At 39.0% G+C, this 9,170-nt stretch overlaps 1 pseudogene across 1 annotated transcript; it reads right to left on the minus strand.

The window, feature by feature from the left end:
* Positions 1–3,651: 3,651 nt before the first annotated feature.
* LOC104605452 (putative UDP-glucosyl transferase 73B6 pseudogene) lies at positions 3,652–5,701 on the minus strand (annotated as a pseudogene). Its single transcript, XR_016079812.1, has one exon. The product of XR_016079812.1 is annotated as a putative UDP-glucosyl transferase 73B6 pseudogene (transcript).
* Positions 5,702–9,170: the final 3,469 nt, after the last annotated feature.

Raw genomic sequence — 9,170 nt, forward strand, 5'->3', positions numbered from 1 at the left:
TACAACAAATCCTTGGGCAAGAATCTACAACCAGCAAAGTTGAAGAGTCTCCGAAGAAACCTTCTGTGAGACTATAGCATACCGGATTGAGAAAGAAAGAGAAAGTGATTTTCGAAAATATTGTGTGTGAAATGCTTGATTCATGCTCTTTAAATATTTTCTGAAGAGTTATGAAGAAAAGGAAGGTGCTGGTTCAAAGAAAGGCACATTGAACAGTCACAATTTCAAACATTGTGACTATTTAAAAGGTAGTTAACAGTTAATGACTGTTAACTTTGAATTGTGTCTCTTGATCAAAGTACGAGCAAAGTGCACCTCTAAAGCGCCTCATTGTGCCACACACATGCGTGCGCATGTGTTGCGCAGTGGCAAACCTCCATACTCTCCACTTCTATTTCTAAGGAGTGTAAATCAGCTCCTATTAAAAAACTCAAAACAAAACTTGTAATTTTCCAATGTGGGACAAGTTAAAACAGGTTTTAGTGAGAGAAAAGCTATTTTTTCAAAACAAGTGTGCAGGTGTAATTTCTCATGTAATTGACTAATCAAACCCATTGGATTCAATCTTTAGTGAGATTAAAATTCAACACTGGATCTCCTCTATTTTCTTTTGTTCTTTACATTCAAAGTGGATGAAGAAGAGTCATAGCCACCATCGCCTAAACTCCCACATACGTTTTCTTGTTCTTCGCCCTTCCACAGTTGGTCAAGACTTCTCGCAGGTAAATCTCTTACCTGAACTGTATTCTCTCAGTAGCTACTTTTGTAGTGAAGAGTTGAGGCTGAAGAGTATATCGATGGAGTAAGTTCCATCAGAATTGTTCCCGTAGATCATATCATCAACTCAATCCGACCTGAAATCTAATGTACTCTCATTTTTAGTTAGGCTTGAATACAACATGTTAGGGATTAGTTTACAGCTAATATTCTCTTTCTTCTTTGTTTGTCTCTGATATTAATATTGGTATGGATGTGGTTGCTAGTTCCGTCTATTTTCAATTTCAGTTTGCTTGTTCTAGAGGTTAGTTTGTACGACACCGATTAGTCAAATCTGTTTAGCCGCATCGGTTAAAGTTCTTACCAGTAGAATCCTTAGGACAACGATCAGTCTTTTACTTGCATTTCTTCTTAGTTTTTATGTATTTTTAGGGTAAATTATAAAGACTCCCCTATACTTTGTTTTGCAACAAAGACCTCCCGTACTATGACCGTGAGACAAAGACCCCCCCTTCACCGTTCAGTCGGCTAACAGAACATGTCATTTGACAAAAATACCCTCCACAAGTCGATTTAATATTTTCAAAGTATCGAAAATAGACACCCACCGAAAACCAGCATGTAAAATCCTGCCTAAAACCCTAAACAATACCTGAAACCCAGTCGAAACCCCTCGTGCAATCCATCCCAATGTCCATTCTCTATCAGAGATCGCACCAATGCCACACCAAGAGGAAAGCGAGTATCATCGTCACCGGAAAAAAAGATCTTGTCATCATTGCCGGAGAAGATCTATTTAATGGAGAAGAAGGCCTTTTTTCGCTATCGCAAGGGGAGCAATCAATACATGCACTGTCATCACTCACCGTAGCCATAGCCGAAGCAACACTATGTGGGGCCTTGCCCATAGCCGAAGCACTATCATCACTTACCGTAGGTCTGTGTGGGTAGCACTACGCTAATCTGCCTCCATCTTCTGTCAGCAGCCTTTAATCATAAAAACCTTCCATTTAATTTCATTTTAATAAAACCTCCCTTAAATTCTTAAAAATTCAACAAAAAACTCCCTTTTATCATTGATTAAACAGAAAACGTATAAAATTACAAAACTATCCCTAATTAATCGTCAGGGCATCCTATATACGAAAGGAATTCAAGAAAAAGGGAATGGGGTACCTTCTTTTGTCGATGATACACTTGTAAACCTAGAAAGAAGAAAGAAGAACACGAGCCTGTCCATTAAACATCAACAACCATAGTCCAATAAACAAGGAAAAAAGTAGGAAATTAAAGAAAACTAATTCGATATATACCAGTACTAAACTGATGGAATCAAACCTCATCCAATTTTTGTCTCCAAAAGAGAAATTGTAATCAATAAGCCAAAGTTTGAAGTAGATGGCGATCCCCATAAACAGAAGCAACACCAAGCCAATAAAGATGGGGCCTTTCACATACACGGCCATTGGTTATTTGTCTGCTTGTCTATCTATTGTCTCTCGTTTGCTCGTTCGCTCATAAACTCAGAAAGAATCACATGAGAGTCCATGCATCTTAGGCTTCACCCAGCCCCAAGTGAATGGGAAACTATAGATTACAGACTAGTGGTGCAATTAAAGAGACAGAGAGGAGTAAGAGCTTCTATTCAGGAAGTGAAATTGAAAATGGCATGTAAACTGTAATGGGCAAGCCCTGAATTGAGAAAGAATTTTGACCTAATCGACACTCAATACGTGTGTTTAAAAGAGCACCTTTGTTACTTTCAGGAAGATGAACGAATGGTAAAGGGCATTTTTTCAACTTATCATCCAAAATGCAGCATTGGTCGGACTCTTCCTCTTTGGCTTTTCAAAACCTCGGAACGCAAATCCTATGATAGGCTTTTTATCCTTGTATTGAAATAAAAGAACTTCAGAGAATATTTAAATTATAATATATTATATATTTTAATATATTATTTATATTATATCATAATTTTTTATTATAATTCTAATCAAATCAGATTCGAATTGGATATATAATAAAATATTTAAATTTAAAAATCCGACAATTTCTTATCGGATCGGATTGAATATATCCTTTACCAAACCAAATCCGATCCGTTTGCAGGTATAACGCAGCATGTATTTACATCTCAAGAGATGTGGCTTAAAGTAAAAGATAAACGGTGTGCAGTATAATCAATGATGCATGCAATTTTGGCTCCTCCATAAATTAATTTTTGGTGGCTGATATTCATTAAGATTGCCATGCATACTGCAATATTTCGAGATCCTGTAGGTGAATATAAATGAGAGGGGTGTAAAAATTAAGCCTGCCGGAAGCTGGCCGATTCGAATTTATTGAATTGTCATTTTCTTGGGTCATATATATTATACCGTGTAGACAATAAAGTTCTAGATAAAGTCAAAATCTAATCAATCACCTCTAATACTTTCATGTGAGTTGTATATTGGTTGGTGGTTCATGTATTTATATTATTTTATTTTTTTAAGCCCCTATTTTTTGGGTGAATTATTTATTTGGGTAAATGTATTTATCGGGTAAGAAAAATACTTAAGTGAGTAAGTGAATTATCCACGTTTTTTTATTTCCTATGTAAATAAGGCAATGACTATTTTAACTATAAAAATCTATTATTAAAAGAGGTATTTTTGTTCCATTATTTATTGACAATTTTTCTCTTATGTGGAAAAATTTTTATAATCAATCTTACAGGTTAAAAGAATGAATTGTAAAACTCTATTAATTCTAATTTAGTATTTCATTATTCATCTTAGATATAAGTTTGATAAAAGAAAAACTAAACTACTAGTCTAGCTCTCCTCTATGACATTAGAAATGTAGATGAAGTTTATTAATTTACTTATACAGGGAGCTCTTTTCATGTGACATCTACAATTTCCTTCCTGAGAGACAATTTGGATTGAGATATATACGAAAAGTTTTCTTTTTTTTTGTTTTTGCTTTTTATTGTAAACAACAATACAATAAGATCTTTAATTACTAAAGGATAAGATTATAATAGATGAAAGATCACTCTGATGTGGGCTTTTATTAATAATGAAAGAGGTTGGGTGTCTATGGGACCTTAGAAGGTCATAAGAAACTGATAGAGCAAGGGTGGTACGTAATATACTGTGTCATGTGTGAAACTGACGGCAAACTATAGAGAAACTCACTGGTTTCTTAATTCTTTGCTAGTTGTCTGCTGCTCACAAAGAGAAGATTGATCTGTCACTTGCCAAATGGCTACCTCTGTTGGGCAAAGAAGTTCAGAGGGCTGTAGGAGGATTCTAGGCCGAATACTTTTGATGGCCACATGCACTTAGCTCTTCAATGAGCTCACTTAACCGCTCATAGGATGACCCACCTTGCTGTACTGCTCTCATGGCCAGTCGGCCTAATGCTTGTGCCCTCTTTCTGGCACTCCTCCCTCTCTCTCCTCCCATCAGCTCCCTCACGACTTGGCTAATTGTCTCTCTCTCAACTATGTTCTCTGGCCCTAATTGGGTCCTGCTCGCAACCCTAAAACCTGCTCGCAGCCCCTCCACTACAAACTTAGCGTTCAGTGACTGCTCGGCCATCATTGGCCATGCTAAGATTGGGACACCGGCTGACATGCTCTCTAGGACGGAATTCCAACCGCAGTGGCTCAAGAAGCCACCAGTCGAAGGGTGTGTCAAGATGCGCCACTGGTCCACCCAATCCCTTATGATCACACCTCTTCCTTTCACTCTTTCCTCCATTCCATCAGGTGGAGACCATGTCATGGATCTGACGACCCATATGAAAGAACATCCGGACATCTCCAACCCAAAAGCTATCTCATCCAACTGAGAATTTGACACATCAGCTTGGGTCCCAAATGCAGCGTAGATCACTGAGGATGGCGTGGCTTGTTCCGTCAGCCAGTTTATACATGTGGCAGACTGCTGCTGCTGGTCCATGGACCTTACTAAGCCCTCCATCTTGTCATAGAGAATAAGGGGACCAACACACCAGGCCTTGGCCCCATTGGTATAGAAAGACTCCAGAGATGCCACGTGGCTACTTTCCATCTCGACAAAGCTGTTAACAATCACACCCCAGCTCGCAACGTCGGCTGCTCCGACCTCAATCGCGGCCTGTGTGAGTGGATCGTCCTGGTTCACAAGCGTCTCTGGCAAGTCCGCTCTTGTCAGCCTGAAAGGCAGCTGCAAACCGGGCATGTGCAAAGGTTCGGAGTCTGTTGCCACCAACAGGTGTGGTGAATGCACGCAAACTGTTTTACAGATTGCCATTGGCAATACTCCCATCCCATGGAAGACCAGCCGAGGGACACCAAATGCTCGACATGAATCGAGTGTCCAGCCCAAGAAAAAATCAGAGATGACACATGTGGGAAGGTTTCTAGCTTCGGACATTTGTTGCAACACTTGTTGGAAGGGTTTTTGGAGCTGTTTGGTGGCGTTCAAGAAAGGGATGTAGAAGTCCATGGATGGTAACCGGGCGGTGTTTTCACAGCCTTTGGGGAGCCCTTCAACCAAGGGGAAGGGGATCTCGAGGAGATTGATTTGTTGATGGGTGGAGATGCATGGGAGGATTGACGTTGCGTTTGATGGGGTGGTTATGATGGTTACTTTGAGACCACGACGTGAGAGAGCCTTTGAGAGATCAAGTAGGGGGAGGGTATGGCCCTGCGCCATAAACGGGAAAATGACGATGTGGGGCGTTGGTGGGGAAGCCATGAATCTCTGCTTCTCTCTTTCTCTCTTTGCTGTTTTTTCTAGAGCTTAAACAGATTGGACCTGCTTAAATATATGTTCGTTAGATATAAAATAATAATAGACTAGTACAATTCTTCTACGGCATTGAGGGTCAGCTTTTCAGTGATTGGCCATGGTTATAGAAAGGGCCACTATGAGGTTATCAAGTATCTTGTAAGGCGTGAGTAAATTAAATAAGGGTAAATTTCGGAAAGTTTTTAGATGTTGCTGAAATCACCCAGTAAACCCCTGGAAGGGTTTTTGGAGCTGTTTGGTGGCGTTCAAGAAAGGGATGTAGAAGTCCATGGATGGTAACCGGGCGGTGTTTTCACAGCCTTTGGGGAGCCCTTCAACCAAGGGGAAGGGGATCTCGAGGAGATTGATTTGTTGATGGGTGGAGATGCATGGGAGGATTGACGTTGCGTTTGATGGGGTGGTTATGATGGTTACTTTGAGACCACGACGTGAGAGAGCCTTTGAGAGATCAAGTAGGGGGAGGGTATGGCCCTGCGCCATAAACGGGAAAATGACGATGTGGGGCGTTGGTGGGGAAGCCATGAATCTCTGCTTCTCTCTTTCTCTCTTTGCTGTTTTTTCTAGAGCTTAAACAGATTGGACCTGCTTAAATATATGTTCGTTAGATATAAAATAATAATAGACTAGTACAATTCTTCTACGGCATTGAGGGTCAGCTTTTCAGTGATTGGCCATGGTTATAGAAAGGGCCACTATGAGGTTATCAAGTATCTTGTAAGGCGTGAGTAAATTAAATAAGGGTAAATTTCGGAAAGTTTTTAGATGTTGCTGAAATCACCCAGTAAACCCCTGGAAGGGTTTTTGGAGCTGTTTGGTGGCGTTCAAGAAAGGGATGTAGAAGTCCATGGATGGTAACCGGGCGGTGTTTTCACAGCCTCTGGGGAGCCCTTCAACCAAGGGGAAGGGGATCTCGAGGAGATTGATTTGTTGATGGGTGGAGATGCATGGGAGGATTGACGTTGCGTTTGATGGGATGGTTATGATGGTTACTTTGAGACCACGACGTGAGAGAGCCATTGAGAGATCAAGTAGGGGGAGGGTATGGCCCTGCGCCATAAAGGGGAAAATGACGATGTGGGGCGTTGGTGGGAAAGCCATGAACCTCTGCTTCTCTCTTTGCTGTTTTTTCTAGAGCTTAAACAGATTGGACCTGCTTAAATCTATGTTCGTTAGATATAAAATAATAATAGACTAGTACAATTCTTCTACGGCATTGAGGGTCTGCTTTTCAGTGATTGGCCATGGTTATAGAAAGGGCCACTGTGAGGTTATCAAGTATCTTGTAAGGCGTGAGTAAATTAAATAAGGGTAAATTTCGGAAAGTTTTTAGATGTTGCTGAAATCACCCAGTAAACCCCTCTATTCTAAAAAATGTTCAAAACACTCTTGTAGTTTGAAGAAAATGTTTATTTTCCACTTTTTTTCTGCATATAATATCTTTACTCTAAACCTTTTCAATCTTTTTTTTCAAATTGATTTATTTTCAAGTTTGCCCTTTATATGAATCCCTCAAAGGTAAAGGAGCAGCTTTAAGTTCTCCCTTTATGGTATTGATTTTTGCATAAAATTAAACCAGTCTCACTAGTAACTGTATAAATATTTTGGATATTTTTATGCCTTTTTAGAGGATTGTAGCAGAAGGGATTTACTTACAATTGTGCTATAAAATTTAGGAGAGGTAATTATAATTATAAACTTTAAGGGAAGTTTCGGCAATTTATCCATTAAACAAAGGTGTAACAACCATCTTAACGGCCTATAACCGTTATTATCATGCTTGCAACAAGTTAATTTATGGGTTCTTTGAGTGACATTTTTGTTACACGAGGCTGACTCTGTAACGAAAACGAAGTGCGATATTATTCCTGAAAACTTGTTTAAGCCTGCAAATTGACTATATTTGTTATGCAGATGGAGATCTCAAAATATCCTGACCCATCAAATATGAAAAAAGTTAACTCTGTTTTTTAACTTCTTTATGTTTCCATTTTTTTCTCTCAATTAAAATATCTTCCCCTTTCCCAGATCACATGGGAAGAAAAGCCGTGTGAGTTAAGAGGGACAGCGCTTGAATGTAAGGTTTTAAAAACCGGATTAATGACAGAACGATTCTGGCTACTGGGTTGACAGGTCGATGGTTCGACTGCTCAAGTCAATGGATTTTCTCTAAAAAGATACCTTTCTTTGTCTTCTTAAGTGAAACTCATAAGAATAAAATTAATTATTTTTATATTAATTTTCGATTGATTAATAATGACAAGAGGTTTGGGTTATTATTATCAAGATTGAGGCGATGGAATATTTGCATTACATGTTTCTTGATTTTATGCACTTCATTAATTTTTTTAAGTTTTCTTATGCTAATAAAATAGTTGAACGTGCTGTTGTTCAATAGCTCTAGATCAGACATATGTGTGTCAAGCGAAAGATAAATCTTTCACATGTGCATTGACAAAACTGAGGCTGTTTTCTATGTGCAAAACTGCAAATAAACACATGCCTGTGTGCGCCCAAGCGTGCATTGGGTTAATTGTGTGCAGCAAATACAATATGTTTATGCCCTAGCTGGCGTTAAAAAAAAAAACGTTTATGCCCTAACTTGTGGCTTCACGTCAGCACTGCTCTAATTAATATGATATAATCCTCAGAGTTTCCTCTTCAATTAATCATCTACGTGAAATAAGCATACGCTTACTCAAATTAGAGACCTAGTAATGACAAAATGTCAACCCACTTTTGAAAATAAAACCCAACCTTACTTTTAAATATCATTAATTCGAAATAAGGGTTTGAATAGGGGTGTTCATGGATTGGTTAATCATGGTTAATTATGGGATTATATTTTAAAAATGAACCGATACTACCGTTTTTTAGAAAATTATGAATTCAAATCAAACTTTGATTTATTGATTGATTGATTTGGCTTTTGACTAGTTCAATTTTTCAATTTTCAATTTTTAATATTTATAATATATTATATATATTAAAAATAGTAAGGTAAATTTTATTAAAAGGAAAAAGCAGAATACAAAATACAAAAGAAAGCAAAAACATCAGTGAATTTTCAAAACAACTTATAAATACCTTATTGACTGACCCCACATAACATAAACAGGACTACGGTTAATATGCGCCATTTAGAATCGCTAACAATTCATTCCAAATACTTTTTGTAATGCCAAATTTGCCCCTGTATTTTCAAAACGTTGGGATCTTCTTCTTTGTCTGAAACCATTTGGTGTTTCTACATTAAAATACCCCTCATAATTTCTCCTACTACTTCGATAACCATGCTCCATTTACGACACAACTTGATGGTGCGCAATCTGACCGATCTTAGCTGTCAACGATCTTGCCTCTGAACCAGGTGGCAGGGACCTGAAACGGAAGGAGAAGAGAAGCTCCGGGGAGAACCCGGCGTAAGGGCTCCGAAGCTCAAGTTAGAGTTTCTCAAAGGCAAGATAGATCAGATAGCGCGAAAGTTAGCATACCTCGTTTCTGGGGGGTAGGAGCCTTTTATAATCACCTCGCGCACTCACTTCCAGGCTTCTGTCAGATCGGGTATGATTACTTCTGAACTCCTGCCAGTTCGGATGTCATTTCCTCTGGCCGGTCAGAACCGCCACTGTTCCTTTGTCGGAGCCGTCTCTGCGGCTAGTAACGACGGTG

Source organism: Nelumbo nucifera, chromosome 8 (genome assembly GCF_055504915.1).
Source record: "Nelumbo nucifera cultivar China Antique chromosome 8, China Antique-T2T, whole genome shotgun sequence".
In the NCBI taxonomy this organism is placed as follows: Eukaryota; Viridiplantae; Streptophyta; class Magnoliopsida; order Proteales; family Nelumbonaceae; genus Nelumbo; species Nelumbo nucifera.